General features: G+C 47.0%; 1 protein-coding gene and 1 long non-coding RNA gene across 7 annotated transcripts in view; one reads left to right on the forward strand and one right to left on the reverse strand.

Annotated features, from left to right (window-relative positions):
• The window catches only part of LOC134997982 (uncharacterized), an 81874-nt gene extending 69926 nt beyond the window's left edge, over window positions 1–11948 (reverse strand). The window contains exon 1 of the long non-coding RNA XR_010200354.1: window positions 11707–11948. This is a non-coding gene — a long non-coding RNA (uncharacterized LOC134997982). The remainder of the gene's footprint in view (window positions 1–11706) is intronic.
• Window positions 1–21919, forward strand: part of TENM4 (teneurin transmembrane protein 4) — a 1727786-nt gene that overhangs the window by 320779 nt on the left and 1385088 nt on the right. The window lies entirely within an intron of this gene.

Here is a 21919-nt window from a genome sequence, read left to right on the forward strand (position 1 = left end):
CCTAAATTTCTACCTAAGAAAATTCAAATTCAAGATGGAATCTCTCCGGGCAGTGATCTCCAGTCTGGAGGAGGGGGATTTTATGGTGTCGGTAGACATAAAGGATGCCTACTTACATGTTCCCATTTATCCTCCACATCAGGCTTAACTGAGGTTTGCAGTTCAGGATTGTCATTACCAATTTCAGATGTTGTCGTTTGGTCTGTCCACGGCTCCGAGGATTTTCACCAAAGTAATGGCCGAAATGATGGTTCTCCTGCGCAAGCAAGGAGTCACAATTATCCCGTACTTGGACGATCTCCTGATAAAGGCGAGATCCAAGGACCAATTACTGCAGAACATTACGCTCTCCCTGACAATTCTGCAGCAACATGGTTGGCTCCTAAACTTGCCAAAATCACAGTTGGTTCAGACGAGACGGCTGTCGTTTTTTTGGGAATGATTCTGGACACAGAATTACAGAGAGTTTTTCTTCCAGTGAAAAGGCTCTGGAAATTCAGAACCTGGTCAAGCAAATTCTGAAACCAGCAAAAGTATCGATCCATCAATGCACTCGGTTGCTGGGGAAGATGGTGGCGGCCTACGAGGCCATTCAGTTTGGCAGATTCCATGCCAGAGTGTTTCAGTGGGACCTGTTGGGCAAGTGGTCCGGGTCCCATCTGCACATGCACCGAAGGATAATCCTGTCTTCCAAGACCAGAATCGCACTCCTGTGGTGGCTGCACAGCTCTCACCTCCTAGAGGGACGCAGGTTCGGGATCCAGGACTGGATCTTAGTGACCACGGATGCGAGTCTCCGAGGCTGGGGAGCAGTCACACAGGGGGAAAGCTTCCAGGGAAGATGGTCAAGCCAGGAAATTTGTCTACACATAAACGTTCTGGAGCTAAGGGCCATTTACAACGGCCTTCTGCAAGTGGAACATCTTCTTCGCAATCGGCCCATCTTGATTCAGTCGGACAACATAACAGCAATAGCGTACATAAATAGCCAGGGCGGAACAAAGAGCAGAGCGGCAATGGCAGAGGCCACAAAGGTTCTCCGCTGGGCGGAAAGGCATACAAGCGCTCTGTCAGTGATCTTCATTCCAGGAGTGGACAACTGGGAAGCAAATTTCCTCAGCAGACACGATCTCCATCCAGGAGAGTGGGGTCTTCATCAAGAGGTCTTTGCAGAAGTGACAAGTCTTTGAGGAATTCCTCAAATAGACATGATGGCGTTTCGCCTCAACAAGAAACTTCAGAGATATTGTTCCAGGTCAAGAGACCCTCAAGCAATAGCAGTGGACGCCCTAGTGACACTGTGGGTGTTTCAGTCGGTATGTGTTTCCTCCGCTTCCACTCGTTCCAAAAGTAATAAAGATCATAAGAAGAACAAAGGTTCAAGTGATCCTCACTGTTCCAGAGTGGCCAAGGAGGGCTTGGTATCCAGATCTTCAGGAATTACTTATAGGAGATCCCTGGCCTCTTCCTCCGAGGGAGGATCTGTTACAGCAGGGGCCGTGCGTGTTCCAAGACTTACCGCGACTTCGTTTGATGGCTTGGCGGTTGAACGCCGGATCCTAGCCCGAAAGGGTATTCCCAAGGAAGTCATCCCCACTCTTATTCAGGCCAGGAAAGGAGTAACGTCTAAACATTATCACTGTATTTGGAGAAAATACGTGTCTTGGTGTGAATCCAGGAAGGCTCCTACGGAAGAATTTCAGTTAGGACATTTTCTCCATTTTCTACAAGCTGGTGTGGATGCGGGCCTAAAGTTGGGCTCAATTAAAGTACAAATTTCAGCCTTATCGGTTTTCTTCCAAAAACAATTGGCCTCCTTTCCAGAAGTTCAGACTTTTGTGAAAGGCGTGTTACACATCCAACCTCCCTTTGTGCCCCCAGTGGCACCATGGGATCTTAACATGGTGTTGCAATTCCTGCAATCTCATTGGTTTGAACCTTTACAGAAGGTAGAGTTGAAATTCCTCACTTGGAAAGTGGTCATGCTGTTGGCCTTGGCATCCGCAAGGCGGGTGTCTGAATTAGCGGCCTTGTCTCACAAGAGCCCTTATTTGATCTTCCATCAAGATAGAGCAGAGTTGAGGACTCGTCAGCAATTTCTGCCGAAAGTGGTTTCGTCGTTCCACTTGAACCAACCTATTGTGGTGCCAGTGGCTACTGAAGCCTTGCTGGAATTGAAGTTTCTCGATGTAGTCAGAGCTTTGAAAAGTTATGTCGCCAGAACGGCTCAGTTTAGGAAAATGGAGGCTCTGTTTGTCCTGTATGCTCACAACAAGATTGGGGCTCCTGCTTCCAAGCAGACTATTGCGCGCTGGATCTGTCATACGATTCAGCATGCTCATTCTACGGCTGGATTGCCGTTACCGAAATCGGTGAAGGCCCATTCTACCAGAAAGGTGGGCTCGTCCTGGGCGGCTGCCTGGGGGGTCTCGGCATTACAACTTTGCCTAGCGGCTACTTGGTCGGGTTCAAACACCTTTGCGAAGTTCTACAAGTTTGATACCCTGGCTGATGAGGACCTCATGTTTGGTCAATCGGTGCTGCAGAGTCATCCGCACTCTCCCGCCCGTTCTAGAGATTTGGTATAACCCCATGGTTCTTGATGTGACCCCAGCATCCTCTAGGACGTATGAGAAAATAGGATTTTAATACCTACCGGTAAATCCTTATCTCTTAGTCCGTAGAGGATGCTGGGCGCCTGTCCCAGTGCGTACTGTATCTGCAGTTTTTTGTTACGTTTCAACCCATGTTGTGTTACGTTTTTAGTCAGCCTGTTGCTGACGTTGTTCATGCCATTGACTTGCGTTATGTTGAATGCCATGTTGTACGGCGTGCTTGAGGTGTGAGCTGGTATGTATCTCACCTTAGTTTAACAATAAATCCTTTTCCTCGAAATGTCCGTCTCCCTGGGCACAGTTCCTATAACTGGAGTCTGGAGGAGGGGCATAGGGGGAGGAGCCAGTTCACACCCTTTGAAAGTCTTAAAGTGCCCATGTCTCCTGCGGATCCCGTCTATACCCCATGGTTCTTGATGTGACCCCAGCATCCTCTACGGACTAAGAGAAAAGGATTTACCGGTAGGTATTAAAATCCTATTATCTCCCCCCCCCCCCCCCCCCCCACCCCTGCAGTGCACATGGTTTTGCCCAACTGCTAACAAATTTGCTGCTGCGATCAACTCTGAATTACCCCCAATATTCCCTGTACACACATGCACTAGGGTTAATGTTTGCCAGGAGCCAGTTAACCTACCAGTATGTTTTGGGATTGTGGGAGGAGTCCACGCACGCACAGCACGGGGAGAATATAATACTACTCATAGTAAGGGCTGTGATGAGAATCAATCGCCAGAGCTCAGGGCAGCAATGCTAACCGTTAAGCCAACCATGCTGAAATAAAAATATAATTTATTTGTTGCAATTTAGAAAAGGATAAGTTGGCATCATGTTTTGCTAACTTGATATTTGTGGGCGATTAATCAATGGCAACAATATAACCGGTGCAGACCCCCTATGTACATTGCATCTGACAGCTGACAGCAACCACTTGACCTAGCAACACGTGGCAATTTAACCTCCTTCATGTAATGCTCTAAATGTCACTTGACGTTATATTGCATTTATTGTCTTCTTTTCGCCTACCCACCACTTTTCTCACTGATGGTATGTATTGTCAGTTCACATCATATTTAATAGATTCTCACTTCCATTCAAAGAATGAAATCACTGACAGAGCACCTTCCACAAATGTACTTTTTAATAACGGTAAAAAGTAAAAAAAAACAATGGGAAAAATAGACAGACTGCTTCTTCTGTGCTGGTGATTTTGATCATGTGTGAGTTATGTTATCTTTAAAATAGATTTGGAGAAAACGTGTCTCTTTCAATCTCCACAGTTTCCACTTTAGGGCTTTGAATCTTGACAGTGTCAACTATCAGAATCAGTTCTTTGATACACTCCGACATCATCATTTATCAGGATCAAACCGGTCTGTGATACGTGATGAGCGGAGATGGCATGTGAACAGGAAGGAGTAAGGGGTGCGAAACACTGTGAGTGGGGTACAGGAAAAGTGATTGTGGGACAATTGATGAAGGATGAGTGGTTGAGGCCTGAGGGATCGGGAACAAGTGATCAGGGATGACTGATGAGTGGACAGGGAGAAGTATTGATTCCTGTTTCTTAAACAGTAGGTTCTTTTGGTTACACATATCATGTTGGTGTTCGTACTGTGTAGGTAGTCGGATAATGTAGCTGTCAGTAATGTGTAGGTGATAGTACTGTGTAGGCAGTAGGGTCATGTAGGTGTCAGTACTGTGTAAGTGTTCGTACTGTGTAGGTGTTAGTACTGTGTAGGTACTGTAGTAGGATCATCTAGGTGTCAGCACTGTGTAGGTGTTAGTACTGTGTAGGCAGTAGGGTCATGTAGGTGTCAGTAATGTGTAGGTGTCAGTAATGTGTAGGTAGTAGGGTCATGTAGGTGTCAGTAATGTGTAGGTGTCAGTAATGTGTAGGTAGTAGGGTCATGTAGGTGTCAGTACTGTGTAGGTGTTAGTACAGTGTAGGTAGTAGGGACATGTAGGTCTAAGTACTGTCTAGGTGTCAGTAATGTGTAGGTAGTAGGGTCATGTAGGTGTCAGTACTGTGTAGGTGTTAGTACTGTGAAGGTAGTAGGGTCATGTAGGTGTCAGTACTGTGTAGGTGTTAGTACTGTGTAGGTAGTCGGATCATGTAGGTGTAAGTACTGTCTAGGTGTCAGTAATGTGTAGGTAGTAGGGTCATGTAGGTGTCAGTACTGTGTAGGTGTTAGTACTGTGAAGGTAGTAGGGTCATGTAGGTGTCAGAACTGTGTAGGTGTCAGTAATGTGTAGGTAGTAGGGTCATGTAGGTGTCAGTACTGTGTAGGTGTTAGTACTGTGTAGGTAGTAGGGTCATGTAGGTGTAAGTACTGTGTAGGTGTCAGTAATGTGTAGGTAGTAGGGTCATGTAGGTGTAAGTACTGTGTAGGTGTCAGTAATGTGTAGGTAGTAGGGTCATGTAGGTGCAAGTACTGCGTAGGTGTCAGTAATGTGTATGTAGTAGGGTCATGTAGGTGCAAGTACTGCGTAGGTGTCAGTAATGTGTATGTAGTAGGGTCATGTAGGTGTCAGTACTGTGTAGGAGTTAATACTGTGTAGGTAGTAGGGTCATGTAGGTGTCAGTACTGTGTAGATGTTAGTACTGTGTAGGCAGTAGAATCATGCAGGTCTCAGTAATGTATAGGTGTCAGTAATGTGTAGGTAGTAGGATCATGTAGGTGTCGTCAGTAATGTGTAGGTAGTAGGGTCATGTAGCTGTCAGTACTCTGTAGGTGTTAGTACGGTGTAGGTAGTCGGATCATGTAGGTGTCAGTACTGTGTAGGTGTTATTACTGTGTAGGCAGTAGAGTCATGTAGGGTCATGTAGGTGCGAGTACTGCGTAGGTGTCAGTAATGTGTAGGTAGTAGGGTCATGTAGGTGTCAGTACTGTGTAGATGTTAGTACGTGTAGGCAGTAAAATCATGCAGGTGTCAGTAATGTATAGGTGTCAGCAATGTGTAGGTAGTAGGATTATGTAGGTGTCAGTACTGTGTAGGTGTCAGTTATGTGTAGGTAGTAGGGTCATGTAGCTGTCAGTACTGTGTAGGTAGTCGGATCATGTAGGTGTCAGTACTGTGTATGTGTTATTACTGTGTAGGTAGTAGAGTCATGTAGGTGTCAGTACTGTGTAGGTGTCAGCACTGTGTAGGCAGTAGGGTCAAGTAGGTGTCAGTACTGTGTATGTGTTAGTACAGTGTAGGCAGTAGGGTCATGTAGATGTTAGTACCGTGTAGGTGTTAGTACTGTGTAGGTAGTAGGATCATGTAGCTGTCAGTACTGTGTAGGTGTCAGTACTGTGCAGGCAGTAGCATCATGTAGGTGTCAGTACCGTGTAGGTGTTAGTACAGTGTAGGTAGTAGGATCATGTAGGTGTCAGTACTGTGTAGGTGTCAGTAATGTGTAGGTAGTAGGGTCATGTAGATGTCAGTACTGTGTAGGTAGTCGAATCATGTAGGTGTCAGTACTGTCTAGGTGTCAGAGATCTATAGGTAGTTGGGTCATGTAGGTGTCAGTACTATGTAGGTGTTAGTACTGTGTAGGTAGTAGAATAATGTAGGTGTCAGTAATGTGTAGGTGTTAGTACAGTGTAGGCAGTAGGGTCATGTAGGTGTCAGTACCGTGTAGGTGTTAGTACAGTGTAGGTAGTAGGATCATGTAGGTGTCAGTACTGTATAGGTGTTAGTACTGTGTAGGCAGTAGGATCATGTAGGTGTCGTCAGTAATGTGTAGGTAGTAGGGTCCTGTAGGTGTCAGCACTGTGTATGTGTCGGTAATGTGAAGGTAGTAGGATCATGTAGCTGTCAGCACTGTGTAGGTGTCAGCACTGTGTAGGTAGTAGGGTCATGTAGCTGTCAGTACTGTGTAGGTGTTAGTACTGTGTAGGTAGTATGGTCATGTAGGTGTCAGCACTGAGTAGCTGTCAGTAGTGTGTATGTAGTAGGATCATGTAGGTGTCAGTACTGTGTAAGTGTTAGTACTGTGTAGGTGTTAGTACTGTGTAGGCAGTAGGGTCATGTAGGCATCAGTACTGTGTAGGTGTCAGTAATGTGTAGGTAGTAGGGTCTTGTAGGTGGCAGTACTGTGTTGGTGTTAGTACTGTGGAGGTTGTAGGGTCATGTAGGTGTCAGTACTGTGTAGGTGTTAGTACTGTGAAGGTAGTAGGGTCATGTAGGTGTCAGTACTGTGTAGGTGTTAGGGTCATGTAGTTGTCAGTACTCTGTAGGTAGTCGGATCATGTAGGTGTAAGTACTGTCTAGGTGTCAGTAATGTGTAGGTAGTAGGATCATGTAAGTGTCAGTACTGTGGAGGTGTTAGTACTTTGTAGGTAGTAGGGTCATGTAGGTGCCAGTACTGTGTAGATGTTAGTACTGTGTAGTTAATAGAATCATGCAGGTGTCAGTAATGTGTAGGTGTCAGTAATGTGTAGGTACTGTAGTAGGATCATGTAGGTGTCGTCAGTAATGTGTAGGTAGTAGGATTATGTAGGTGTCAGAACTGTGTAGGTGTCAGTAATGTGTAGCTAGTAGGGTCATGTAGGTGCGAGTACTGCGTAGGTGTCAGTAATGTGTAGGTAGTAGGGTCATGTAGGTGTCAGTACTGTGTAGGTGTTAGTACAGTGTAGGTAGTAGGGTCATGTAGGTGTCAGTACTGTGTAGATGTTAGTACTGTGTAGGCAGTAGAATCATGCAGGTCTCAGTAATGTATAGGTGTCAGTAATGTGTAGGTAGTAGGATCATGTAGGTGTCGTCAGTAATGTGTAGGTAGTAGGGTCATGTATCTGTCAGTACTCTGTAGGTGTTAGTACTGTGTAGGTAGTCGGATCATGTAGGTGTCAGTACTGTGTAGGTGTTATTACTGTGTAGGCAGTAGAGTCATGTAGGGTCATGTAGGTGCGAGTACTGCGTAGGTGTCAGTAATGTGTAGGTAGTAGGGTCATGTAGGTGTCAGTACTGTGTAGATGTTAGTACGTGTAGGCAGTAAAATCATGCAGGTGTCAGTAATGTATAGGTGTCAGCAATGTGTAGGTAGTAGGATTATGTAGGTGTCAGTACTGTGTAGGTGTCAGTTATGTGTAGGTAGTAGGGTCATGTAGCTGTCAGTACTATGTAGGTAGTCGAATCATGTAGGTGTCAGTACTGTGTATGTGTTATTACTGTGTAGGTAGTAGAGTCATGTAGGTGTCAGTACTGTGTAGGTGTCAGTACTGTGTAGGCAGTAGGGTCAAGTAGGTGTCAGTACTGTGCATGTGTTAGTACAGTGTAGGCAGTAGGGTCATGTAGATGTTAGTACCGTGTAGGTGTTAGTACTGTGTAGGTAGTAGGATCATGTAGCTGTCAGTACTGTGTAGGTGTCAGTACTGTGCAGGCAGTAGCATCATGTAGGTGTCAGTACCGTGTAGGTGTTAGTACAGTGTAGGTAGTAGGATTATGTAGGTGTCAGTACTGTGTAGGTGTCAGTAATGTGTAGGTAGTAAGGTCATGTAGATGTCAGTACTGTGTAGGTAGTCGAATCATGTAGGTGTCAGTACTGTCTAGGTGTCAGTGATCTATAGGTAGTTGGGTCATGTAGGTGTCAGTACTATGTAGGTGTTAGTACTGTGTAGGTAGTAGAATAATGTAGGTGTCAGTAATGTGTAGGTGTTAGTACAGTGTAGGTAGTAGGGTCATGTAGGTGTCAGTACCGTGTAGGTGTTAGTACAGTGTAGGTAGTAGGATCATGTAGGTGTCAGTACTGTGTAGGTGTTAGTACTGCGTAGGCAGTAGGATCATGTAGGTGTCGTCAGTAATGTGTAGGTAGTAGGGTCCTGTAGGTGTCAGCACTGTGTATGTGTCGGTAATGTGAAGGTAGTAGGATCATGTAGCTGTCAGCACTGTGTAGGTGTCAGCACTGTGTAGGTAGTAGGGTCATGTAGCTGTCAGTACTGTGTAGGTGTTAGTACTGTGTAGGTAGTATGGTCATGTAGGTGTCAGCACTGAGTAGCTGTCAGTAGTGTGTATGTAGTAGGATCATGTAGGTGTCAGTACTGTGTAAGTGTTAGTACTGTGTAGGTGTTAGTACTGTGTAGGTAGTATGGTCATGTAGGTGTCAGCACTGAGTAGCTGTCAGTAGTGTGTATGTAGTAGGATCATGTAGGTGTCAGTACTGTGTAAGTGTTAGTACTGTGTTGGTGTTAGTACTGTGTAGGCAGTAGGGTCATGTAGGCATCAGTACTGTGTAGGTGTCAGTAATGTGTAGGTAGTAGGGTCTTGTAGGTGGCAGTACTGTGTTGGTGTTAGTACTGTGGAGGTAGTAGGGTCATGTAGGTGTCAGTACTGTGTAGGTGTTAGTACTGTGAAGGTAGTAGGGTCATGTAGGTGTCAGTACTGTGTAGGTGTTAGTACTGTGAAGGTAGTAGGGTCATGTAGGTGTCAGTACTGTGCAGGTGTTAGGGTCATGTAGTTGTCAGTACTCTGTAGGTAGTCTGATCATGTAGGTGTAAGTACTGTCTAGGTGTCAGTAATGTGTAGGTGTTAGTACTGTGTAGGCAGTAGGATCATGTAAGTGTCAGCACTGTGTAGGTGTTAGTACTTTGTAGGTAGTACGGTCATGTAGGTGCCAGTACTGTGTAGATGTTAGTACTGTGTAGTTAATAGCAGTGACGTGCGGTGAGGTCACTGGTTGGGGAGGCACTGGCAGCTAAGATGCCCTCCCCCCCCTCCCCCCACCTGAAGAAAAAAAAAGAAGTGTGGTCCCCCAACACATCAGTAAAACCAGCACTAGGCAGAACCAGCCAGGGGGAGTAATGCCATAGCAGGGGAGACACTCAGTGTGGGGTCCCCCTGCCATTACATTAATCTGCCCCCCAGCCAGTCAGCCCAGGGTTGGAATTACTCGGAAAGTGGGAACCCCAAAAAATAAAAATGGGGTCCCCCCTCCCGAGCAGTAACCCTTGGTGGCGGTGGGTGCGGGGTTCATTGTGTGTTAATATTGTTCTTTACAGGTGGCCTACAGGTCCCAGCAAGCCTGCCCCAGCATGCTGGCACTTGGAGAACCACAAGTGCCAGCATGCCCGGACACAAAGGGCCTGCTGGCACCTGTAGTCCACCTGCAAAGAATAGTAATATTGTTCTTTACAGGTAGCCTACAGGTCCCAGCAAGCCTGCCCCAGCATGCTGGCACTTGGAGAACCACAAGTGCCAGCATGCCCGGACATAAAGTGCCCGCTGGCACCTGTAGTCCACCTGTAAAGAAAATATTAAAATAAAAACACCACACTATCTTGAAAATAAACTTTATTAAACTGGGTCTTCACCTGGGGGCGGCGGCCTTTAAGCTCTTTTGCGTGGCCGCCACCCCCCCAGGGCTTCCAGCGTCTTCACCTGGTGGGCGGCGGCTGCTAAGCTCTTTTGCATAGCTGCCGCCCAGCCAGGACTTCCGGCGTCTTCATTCTTCAGGAGCTCTTCACTGCTCCTCCTCCGCCGTCGGACTGACTCTCCTCCGCCTCGCGCTGACTTATATAAGTCAGCCGGCGGGGGCGGGGCGATGACGCGGCGAGCCGTGATTTGCTCGCGGCGGCCATCTTGAATTTCAAAAATGACGCTGAGGCGCCATTTTTGAAACTGGAACCGCTCCGCTGCCAAACTCTGCAGAATAAAGGTAATTTCCGCCACCGCACCACCGCCGCAACCCGCACCGCCGACGCCCGCTCCACCGCCGCCCGCACCATCGCCGCATCCAGCCGCCCGCACCTCCTCCCCCGCGTCGCCCACACAGTGATTGACAGCGGATCCAGGGACGGATCCGCTGGCCAATCACTGTGGCCTCACTGACAGGGACGTGCTTTCATAGGTTGAAAGCACGTCCCTGTATGAAAGCGGCACCACTAATGGTGCCGCTTTCCCATATATTTCCAATGGGCTTTTACAGCCCAAGGCTAGTCCCCGCCCGTGCCCGCCCCCCGCTCCCCATACTTTCCGCAGTGACAACGGGAGGCACCACGATCGGTGCCTCCCAAATACATAGAGAGGGGAGAAATGTAAAGAATAATATAAAGAAGATACATATGACACAGAATATGTGTCATATGCATCTTCTTAGTATTATCTTAATCATTATGACAGGGGAGGCACTGCCTCCCCTGCCTCCCCTGACTGCACGTCCCTGGTTAATAGAATCATGCAGGTGTCAGTAATGTGTAGGTGTCAGTAATGTGTAGGTACTGTAGTAGGATCATGTAGGTGTCGTCAGTAATGTGTAGGTGTCAGAACTGTGTAGGTGTCAGTAATGTGTACGTAGTAGGGTCATGTAGCTATCAGTACTGTGTAGGTAGTTGGATCATGTAGGTGTCAGTACTGTGTAGGTGTTATTATTGTGTAGGTAGTAGAGTCATGTAGGTGTCAGTACTGTGTAGGTGTCAGTACTGTGTATGCAGTAGGGTCATGTAGGTGTCAGTACTGTGTAGGTGTCAGTACTGTGTAGGTCAGTGATTTTCAACCTTTTTCAACTCACGGCACACCGAACAATATTTTTAAATTGCCAAGGCACACCACCAGTCCTCCATGGGGAAAAAACACACACATTGGCCCCCGCGGTAATAAAAGAAACACACGGGCATTCACAGTAATAAAATAAATATATTCGCCCCCACAGAAAAACCGCACACATATTTGGCCCCCTCAGCATAAAAAAACCAAACATTTGGCTTCCTCAGCATAAAAAAAACTGGCCCCCTCAGAATAAAACAAACAAACACTGGCCCCCTCAGAATAAAAAAACAAACACTGGCCCCCTCAGAATAAAAAAACAAACACTGGCCCCCTCACAATAAAACAAACACTGGCCCCCTCAGAATAAAAAAAAAAAAAAAAAACACTTGCCCCCTCAGAATAAAAAAACAAACACTTGCCCCCTCAGAATAAAAAAACAAACACTGGCCCCCTCAGAAATAAAAACAAACACTGGCCCCCTCAGAAATAAAAACAAACACTTGCCCCAACAGAAATAAAAACAAACACTGGCCCCAACAGAAATAAAAACAAACACTGGCCCCCTCAGAAATAAAAACAAACACTGGCCCCCTCAGAAATAAAACAATACATTGGTTGCTACCTCCTGGTAGAAGAGAAAGGAGCCCAGGTCCGTCATCGGCTCATAGTGCAGAGCTGCGAGCGGAAAACAGGCAGGCAAGAATGCAGGCTGGCGAGCTGGCGAGTGGGGCCGACGTGCGGGCTGTACAGCAGACGGTCGTACGGGCTGACGGGTGGGCATGCTGCCAGCCATGCTATGTGGCGCACATGACCTATGATGTCACGCCGCTGCGTTGCTATAGGTCACGGCTCAGGCTCTCCCAGAAGAGCCCAGCGCTGCCCGCGTGTCCGTTGTCCGGGTCCACAGTTGGTGCAGGCGGCTCTGACTCTGTGGCACACTTGTCAACCAGCTGCGGCACACTAGTGTGCCGCGGCACATGGGTTGAAAAACGCTGGTGTAGGTAGTAGGGTCACGTAGATGTCAGTACTGTGTAGGTAGTCGAATCATGTAGGTGTCAGTACTGTCTAGGTGTCAGTGATCTGTAGGTAGTAGGGTCATGTAGGTGTCAGTACTGTGTAGGTGTTAGTACTGTGTAGGTAGTAGGATAATGTAGGTGTCAGTAATGTGTAGGTGTTAGTACTGTGTAGGCAGTAGGGTCATGTAGGTGTCAGTACTGTGTATGTGTTAGTACTGTGTAGGCAGTAGGTGTCAGTACTGTGTATGTGTTAGTACAGTGTAGGCAGTAGGTTCATGTAGGTGTTAGTACTGTGTAGGTAGTAGGATAATGTAAGTGTCAGTACCGTGTAGGTGTTAGTACAGTGTAGGTAGTAGGATCATGTAGGTGTCAGTACTGTGTAGGTGTTAGTACTGTGCAGACAGTAGGATCATGCAGGTGTCGTCAGTAATGTGTAGGTAGTAGGGTCATGTAGCTGTCAGTACTCTGTAGGTGTTAGTACGGTGTAGGTAGTCGGATCATGTAGGTGTCAGTACTATGTAGGTGTTATTACTTTGTAGGCAGTAGGGTCATGTAGGTGTTATTACTGTGTAGGCAGTAGGGTCATGTAGGTGTCAATACTGTGTAGGTGTTAGGGTCATGTAGGTGTCAGTACTATGTAGGTAGTCGAATCATGTAGGTGTCAGTACTGTCTAGGTGTCAGTGATGTGTAGGTAGTAGGGTCATGTAGGTGTCAGTACTGTGTAGGTGTTAGTACTGTGTAGGTAGTAGGGTCATGTAGGTGTCAGTACTGTGTAGGTGTTAGTAATGTGTAGGTAGTAGGGTCCTGTAGGTGTCAGCACTGTGTATGTGTCAGTAATGTGAAGGTTGTAGGATCATGTAGCTGTCAGCACCGTGTAGGTGTCAGCACTCTGTAGGTAGTAGGGTCATGTAGCTGTCAGTATTGTGTAGGTGTTAGTACTGTGTAGGTAGTAGGATCGTGTAAGTGTCAGTACTGTGTAGGTGTTAGTACTGTGCAGGTCAGTGATGGCTAACTTTGACACTCGAGCTGTTGTTGAACTACACATCCCAGCATACCCTGCATCAGTTTTAGCATGGCCAAATAACAAAACTGTGGCAGGGCATGCTGGGATATGTAGTTCAACAACAGCTGGAGTGTCAAGGTTAGCCATCACTGGTGTAAGTAGTAGGGTCATGTAGGTGTCAGCACTGTGTAGGTGTCAGTAATGTGTAGGCAGTAGGGTCATGTAGATGTCAGTAATGTGTAGGTGTTAGTACTGTGAAGGCAGTATGATCATGTAGGTGTCAGTACTGTGAAGGTGTTAGTACTATGTAGGTAGTAGGGTCATGTAGGTATCAGTACTGTGTAGGTGTTAGTACTGTGTAGGCAGTAGGGTCAAGTAGGTGTCAGCACTGTGTAGGTTTCAGTACTGTGTAGGTAGTAGGGTCATGTAGGTGTTAGAACTGTGTAGGTTTTAGAGTTATGTACTGTAGGTGTTAGTACTGTGTATGTAGTATGGTCATGTAGGTGTCAGTACTGTGTAGCAGGGACGTGCAGTCAGGGGAGGCAGGGGAGGCAGTGCCTCCCCTGTCATGATGATTAAGATAATACTAAGAAGATGCATATGACACATATTCTGTGTCATATGTATCTTCTTTATATTATTCTTTACATTTCTCCCCTCGCTATGTATTTGGGAGGCACCGATCGTGGTGCCTCCCGTTGTCACTGCGGAAAGTATGGGGAGCGGGGGGCGGGCACGGGCGGGGACTAGCCTTGGGCTGTAAAAGCCCATTGGAAATATATGGGAAAGCGGCACCATTAGTGGTGCCGCTTTCATACAGGGACGTGCTTTCAACCTATGAAAGCACGTCCCTGTCAGTGAGGCCACAGTGATTGGCCAGCGGATCCGTCCCTGGATCCGCTGTCAATCACTGTGTGGGCGACGCGGGGGAGGAGGTGCGGGCGGCTGGATGCGGCGATGGTGCGGGCGGCGGGATGCGGCGGTGGAGCGGGTGTCGGCGGTGCGGGTTGCGGCGGTGGTGCGGCGGCGGAAATTACCTTTATTCTGCAGAGTTTGGCAGCGGAGCGGTTCCAGTTTCAAAAATGGCGCCTCAGCGTCATTTTTGAAATTCAAGATGGCCGCCGCGAGCCAATCACGGCTCGCCGCGTCATCGCCCCGCCCCCGCCGGCTGACTTATATAAGACAGCGCGAGGCGGAGGAGAGTCAGTCCGACGGCGGAGGAGGAGCAGTGAAGAGCTCCTGAAGAATGAAGACGCCGGAAGTCCTGGCTGGGCGGCGGCTATGCAAAAGAGCTTAGCAGCCGCCGCCCACCAGGTGAAGACGCTGAAAGCCCTGGGGGGGTGGCGCCCCCCCAGGTGAAGACGCCGGAAGCCCTGGGAAGGCGGCGGCCACGCAAAAGAGCTTAAAGGCCGCCGCCCCCAGGTGAAGACCCAGTTTAATAAAGTTTATTTTCAAGATAGTGTGGTGTTTTTATTTTAATATTTTCTTTACAGGTGGACTACAGGTGCCAGCGGGCACTTTATGTCCGGGCATGCTGGCACTTGTGGTTCTCCAAGTGCCAGCATGCTGGGGCAGGCTTGCTGGGACCTGTAGGCTACCTGTAAAGAACAATATTACTATTCTTTGCAGGTGGACTACAGGTGCCAGCAGGCCCTTTGTGTCCGGGCATGCTGGCACTTGTGGTTCTCCAAGTGCCAGCATGCTGGGGCAGGCTTGCTGGGACCTGTAGGCCACCTGTAAAGAACAATATTAACACACAATGAACCCCGCACCCACCGCCACCAGGGGTTACTGCTCGGGAGGGGGGACCCCATTTTTATTTTTTGGGGTTCCCACTTTCCGAGTAATTCCAACCCTGGGCTGACTGGCTGGGGGGCAGATTAATGTAATGGCAGGGGGACCCCACACTGAGTGTCTCCCCTGCTATGGCATTACTCCCCCTAGCTGGTTCTGCCTAGTGCTGGTTTTACTGGTGTGTTGGGGGACCACACTTCTTTTTTTCTTCAGGTGGGGGGGGGGGGGGGGGGGCTTCTTAGCTGCCAGTGCCTCCCCAACCAGTGACCTCACCGCACGTCACTGCTGTGTAGGTAGTAGGGTCATGTAGGGGTCAGTACTGTGTAGTTAGTAGGGTCATGTAGGTGTCAGTACTATGTAGGTAGTAGGGTCATGTAGGTGTCAGTACTATGTAGGTAGTAGGATCATGTAGGTGTCAGTACTGTGTAGGTAGTAGGGTCATGTAGGTGTCAGTACTATGTAGGTAGTAGGGTCATGTAGGTGTCAGTACTGTGTAGGTAGTAGGATCATGTAGGTGTCAGTACTGTGTAGGTAGTAGGGTCATGTAGGTGTCAGTACTATGTAGGTAGTAGGGTCATGTAGGTGTCAGTACTGTGTAGTTAGTAGGGTCATGTAGGTGTCAGTACTATGTAGGTAGTAGGATCATGTAGGTGTCAGTACTGTGTAGGTAGTAGGGTCATGTAGGTGTCAGTACTATGTAGGTAGTAGGATCATGTAGGTGTCAGTACTGTGTAGGTAGTAGGGTCATGTAGGTGTCAGTACTATGTAGGTAGTAGGATCATGTAGGTGTCAGTACTGTGTAGGTAGTAGGGTCATGTAGGTGTCAGTACTATGTAGGTAGTAGGATCATGTAGGTGTCAGTACTGTGTAGGTAGTAGGGTCATGTAGGTGTCAGTACTATGTAGGTAGTAGGGTCATGTAGGTGTCAGTACTGTGTAGGTAGTAGGGTCATGTAGGTGTCAGTACTGTGTAGGTAGTAGGGTCATATAGGTGTCAGTACTGTGTAGGTAGTAGGGTCATGTAGGTGTCAGTACTGTGTAGGTAGTAGGGTCATGTAGGTGTCAGTACTGTGTAGGTGTTATCACTGTGTAGGTAGTAGGGTCATGTAGGTTTCAGTACTGTGTAGGCAGTAGGGTCATGTAGGTGTCAGTACTGTGTAGGTAGTAGGGTCATGTAGGTGTCAGTACTGTGTAGGAGTTATTACTGTGTAGGTAGTAGGATCATGTAGGTGTCAGTAATGTGTAGGTGTCAGTACTGTGTAGGTGTCAGTAATGTGTAGTCAGTAGGATAATGTAGATGTCAGTAATATGTAGGTGTTAGCACTGTGTAGGTAGTAGGGTCATGTAGGTGTCAGTAATGTGTAGGTGTTAGCACTGTGTAGGTAGTAGGGTCATGTAGGTGTCAGTAATATGTAGGTAGTAGGGTCATGTAGGTGTCAGTACTATGTAGGTAGTAGGGTCATATAGGTGTCAGTACTGTGTAGGTAGTAGGGTCATGTAGGTGTCAGTACTGTGTAGGTAGTAGGGTCATGTAGGTGTCAGTACTGTGTAGGTGTTATCACTGTGTAGGTAGTAGGGTCATGTAGGTGTCAGTACTGTGTAGGTGTTATCACTGTGTAGGTAGTAGGGTCATGTAGGTGTCAGTACTGTGTAGGTGTTATCACTGTGTAGGTAGTAGGGTCATGTAGGTTTCAGTACTGTGTAGGTAGTAGGGTCATGTAGGTGTCAGTACTGTGTAGGTAGTAGGGTCATGTAGGTGTCAGTACTGTGTAGGAGTTATTACTGTGTAGGTAGTAGGATCATGTAGGTGTCAGTAATGTGTAGGTGTCAGTACTGTGTAGGTGTCAGTAATGTGTGTAGTCAGTAGGATAATGTAGATGTCTGTAATATGTAGGTGTTAGCACTGTGTAGGTAGTAGGGTCATGTAGGTGTCAGTAATGTGTAGGTGTTAGCACTGTGTAGGTAGTAGGGTCATGTAGGTGTCAGTAATATGTAGGTGTTAGCACTGTGTAGGTAGTAGGGTCATGTAGGTGTCAGTACTGTGTAGGAGTTAATACTGTGTAGGTAGTAGGGTAATGTAGTTGTCAGTACTGTGTAGGTGTTAGCACTGTGTAGGTAGTAGGGTCATGTAGGTGTCAGTAATGTTTAGGTGTTAGCACTGTGTAGGTAGTAGGGTCATGTAGGAGTCAGTTATGTGTAGGTAGCAGGATCATGTAGGTGAGAGTGTTCTGTAAATAGAGTACTGTGATGGTGTGATTAGCTGGAACTCACACCATCCTGGCACCTCCCACATTGATGGCATTATAAATTGCACCATTGTGCAGTGGGTGGGATAGGACAAATCAAGATTCAAATATAGGCAAGTTCTATAACCTTTCCATTTTGGAACTGTACTAAATGGTTTTATTGTGGTTTTTGGATTAAAAAAAAAACTTTCTGAGGGGCAGTGGGCCTTACATAATAGCTGGCAGGGTACATGCATGGGCGCGATTCCATCATAGTACGCCATTATTTTAAAAGTGGCTGTACTTTAAAGGCTATTACATTGGGCTCAGTGAATTTGTTTGCACAGAGCCATCAGCCATGGCTTGTTCTACCTGCAGTAGATAAGGGAGCAGCACAGGGAGAGATCATGCGGTTTAGTGCACACGTCCGTAGACTGTATGAAGGACATGGCATTAAATATTGGCATCTCAGAGGAAACACCTCATGTAAGACTGGGCACCTGATATTTGTGCGCCAGCAGATAAAGTTCAGGAATGAATCTGGAAATGTCCCTTCAAATATTTTATGTTATTATTAGGTGAATATTCCAAATGTAGACAAATAGCAGACAGATCTGCGAGATGCAAAGTGTAACTGCCTTCTACTGGGGCGGAAGTTGGATTTTGTTATGTGTCTACTCAATTAAAATTAAATAAGCTCTGGATGCGTGTTAAATATTTCACAAAAATGCATCAGGCAGGCACCGTCCTTGATCATTTGCAGCATCAAAGAACTTTTGGGCGGTTGCTCTCTTGAAACTTGATTACATAATAACTGTATGCCAGTTTATATATATATATTATTTTCAGATATGAACCACAAAGGTAAAATATATTGCTGACTATTAGGCTGACATTCCACTTTAGCTCTGTAAAAAAGGTAAATATTAGCTTTCTTCTCCATAATAGCCACCACTATAGACCCTCACACCCAACGAGGCAGACCTAAGGGGTCATCTAGGGCACCAGGGGTTTGGAGGTAACCAAAATAACTAATTATTGACATTATATCACTCATTACCCCATTGTGGCCCATACACTGAGAGCCGGTCACAGACATGGATGTTTCCGGCTGCCATCTTGGTATTGGGCTGGGTATGGTGTTGGGTCATGATGTCACAGCAAAGCACCACAGGAAGCTGCTTTGGAACAATCACAGAGCTCCTGCTCTGGCCCTGCTCACATATCTCTAGTACAGTCTCCAAAAACCTGAAGATAGTTATTTGCACTATGGTGACATGGAATGCAGTCAATATACTGGCTGTCGGTATCCTGGCACTCCGGAGATCGACGCCGGAATCCCGACAGATGGTGAAATATCAACGCCCAGAATCCAGACAAATGCCCGGAATTCCCACTCGGTTGGTGGGTCCACGCCACCAATGGAGTGGGAAAATAACCTGTGGCAAGCGAAGCGAGCTACCGCACCCAACGCCTGGTGAGGCCTTAATCGGGCCATCACTTACAAGGCAAAACCATACCTTGTATGTGATTAGTATTACCCCTTTAAAAATATGTCCGAGTTTGGCCGGCATCCCGGACAGCCACCGAACTTGGATGGCATTACATCCGGCCTTGTGTCTGCACTCCCCCCCGAACATGACATCTTGCAGCAAATGAGTGTGTGTGAGAGAAACCGTGGTTTGCTTATTATTCCGCAAAGAATAAAGTCTCCAATTATTTCATATACAGTATGTATTACTCAGCAGGGCTGCCATAAGATATTGTGGTGCCCGGGACTGACAAAATAGACAGCCACCCCACCACCACCAAAAACAAAAGATTCTGCCACACAGCTCCATCCCTATGTGATGTCCCACATCATGACGTTACATATAGGTGGAGCATTGCGGACCCTCAGGAATGATTCACAGAGCTGATGCGTAGGGTAGGCTTGTTTTAACTCCTCCATGAGCATCAGCCAGCTGTTGTTGCGTTGCCTGTGGAGCTCTCCAGATATTGGCGGTAGGAGCCATGACTGGGCCTTCCTTTCTATAAGGGCTCGGGACCCCAGTCCCCGCAGTCCCCCCCTTTTGGCTGCCCTGGACCTAAGCATCATGATACTGCTGTAAAAGGAGTTTACTGTAGGCGGTATTGCACAAATACTGTTTAGGTGACATCATACGGACAAGGTATGTAGTAGCGACATCTCAGAGGGAACATCTGATGGCTGGTGTAAGACTCCGCACATGATGTTTGTGTTTCCAGCTGATGAAACTCAAGAATAAAGCTGGAAATGTACCTTAGAAAATATTTTATATTATTAGCTGTTCCAAATCTACATGTAGGCAGACACGGCTGAGAAAAGCACGCTCGCTGTGAAAAATAAATTGTAGCTGCCTTTTGTTGTAAACTACGTGGGTGGATTTTGTATGTGTATACACCATTAGACTTAAATCAGCTTTGGTGGTAATCTTTAAAAATTTTGTTTTCATAGTGAGTTAGTGGGGAAATGGTTAGATGAGGTAATACCGTATATTTGTCCTGAGTGATGAGCCTATTTATCAAGGAGAGAAAGACCCTACCTAAGACTCCCTATCTAGAGTCAGTGCTATGGACATCTGTGCCGACCACCAATTGGGGGACTGAGTTAGTACAATCTCTAAGGGCACCTCTCCGTTTTGGTAAAACCTCAAGTGAATTTAACGACAACTGCATCCTCATGAATGTTGTGTGCAAAGGGGTTCTCTAGTCTGGTAGGCCCACGAGTTAAGCACCTTACATCGTATGCAGCTGATTTGTCTGCGGAAGATCCAGAGTAGTAATTTATCTACCTGCCTTGAGTCTGGTCTGATAGCTATCAGCATCACTAGCCTGCCCTAGCAACAAGGTAACATGATCTTTCAGGTCTGCGAGCAGCGCCTCTTCCACATGCCAAAAAGGCTCTTTATTTTTTGTTATCTGGAACCATCTTTTTCTTTTTCTTTTTTTAGTATTTTATGTGCTGTCTTTAATTTCATCATTTATCTGCCTGTGAGATCGTATTGTCAATCTTAACCATTTCAGTAGACTTTAGCAGCTGGTTTCCTGCACAAAATAGCTGTGGAAGGGAGCGGGGGTAAGGTGGTCATACCTGTCACTCAGTCATTGACCTGAGAAGACCATGCCCTACACTATATAAAATGTCTAACATTGTATGTATTTAGGCTCACTCAGGTGCGGTTGTTCTCGCTGCAGCTGTTGCTATCCTTTGACGTCTGCAGTTGCGATTATACGCTAATATGGGCAGACGCTAACCCAAGCATAGGGAGGCTTACTGCTATCATTTCCTACTAACGGCGTAAAATCAATGATATATCAGTACCATCATCAAAAATTGGGTCATGTCGGAGAGTCTGAGTGCCTCTGTAGACGCGCAGGCTGAACTGCTCTCCAGGGATGCAGAGGGGTCTCCAGCAGCAAGTAAGATCACAACTGCTAATTTCTGTACGCCCACAAAATGGCGTCTGAACGGCCATGACACGTCTGCATTACTCAACCACTCCCCGTTCCCACCACCCCCAAACACTCTCTTCCTGTTACTCACTTTTTGACTAAGGGGGACATGTACTAAGCACTGATAAAAGTGTAGAAGTGAGCCAGTGGAGAAGTTGCCCATAGCAACCAATCAGCATTGAAGTAACATTTATAATTTGCAGACTATTAAATTATACAGAGCAGCTGATTGGTTGCCATGGGCAACTTCTCCACTGGCTCACTTCTCCACTCTTTTCAGTGCGTCGTACATCTCCCCCTAATTCCTCTGTGTGACCGCCATTGCAGTTCAATCGCTGTGCGTGCGTGCGCACTGCGGCTCAGACGCATACGCAGTAAGGAAACATCAGCTAATGTGCGGACCATGGCCACTTTGTGGCCGCCCCTGAATGCGCCTCATAGTGCCGTCCTTACAAATATGGAGCTTGGGTTTATCACAGGCATTTCAGTAATTATATTTTTTATTATTATACTGTACATAGAGAACACGACCGATATTGGACAGAAAAGTGATTTCACTATGAGCAGTACACATCTCCCTGTGGGCAAATGTGGCTTGGAAGGTAATGAGTATTGGCCGCTATACGTACAGTTGCTGTACCAATAGTATCCAGCAGTGCCAGAAGTGTTCCCACCACTTGGCGCAAGCACCCCATGGGTTGGTCACTATCCAATTGTACAACCCAATGTGACAGGTGCTACAATGGAGATTTTAAGCAATACATTAATACCCATAGTGAGGTAAGAGCCAGGAGGGGCAGCAATGGTAGGGTGATGTATACCTTTGGGTACCTGTACAGGTGTGTGCCAGGCAAAAGCGGGGGGACATCAGACTGGCACTCAGTGTGACTTCACCAGGCGAACCCCTGTGGTTCCAAGAGTCTTATCCAGGGGAAGTAAGATTGCTGTCACTAGTCCACCTGGCTAGCCTCCCGGGAGATGCAGAGATGAGGCAGAAACAGAGAAACTGGACAGGGCATCATGGTGTAGGATGGGTTGTGCCATCAAGTGCGCTGGGCAAATGGGACCTGTGTAAAGTAAGATGCAGAGGAGATGGGGGTGGGGGGGTCTGTAAGGCTTGATCATTATTGGATGATTATAGATCAGCAGCATGGAGCTTGCTTTACCTGTAAAAAAAAAAATGAAATGCACATCTAATGGAAAATACTGTACCCTGACACTGGCTCTGGTGCCCATAGTGTAGACTGGTATCAGCAAAATCAGCGGAGATGGCTAGCTTGGGTTCCTCTGGCATTGCCAGTACTAGGGCAAGCCATACTGGGC

The sequence above is a fragment of the Pseudophryne corroboree genome, chromosome 2, assembly GCF_028390025.1.
Source record: "Pseudophryne corroboree isolate aPseCor3 chromosome 2, aPseCor3.hap2, whole genome shotgun sequence".
NCBI lineage: Eukaryota > Metazoa > Chordata > Amphibia > Anura > Myobatrachidae > Pseudophryne > Pseudophryne corroboree.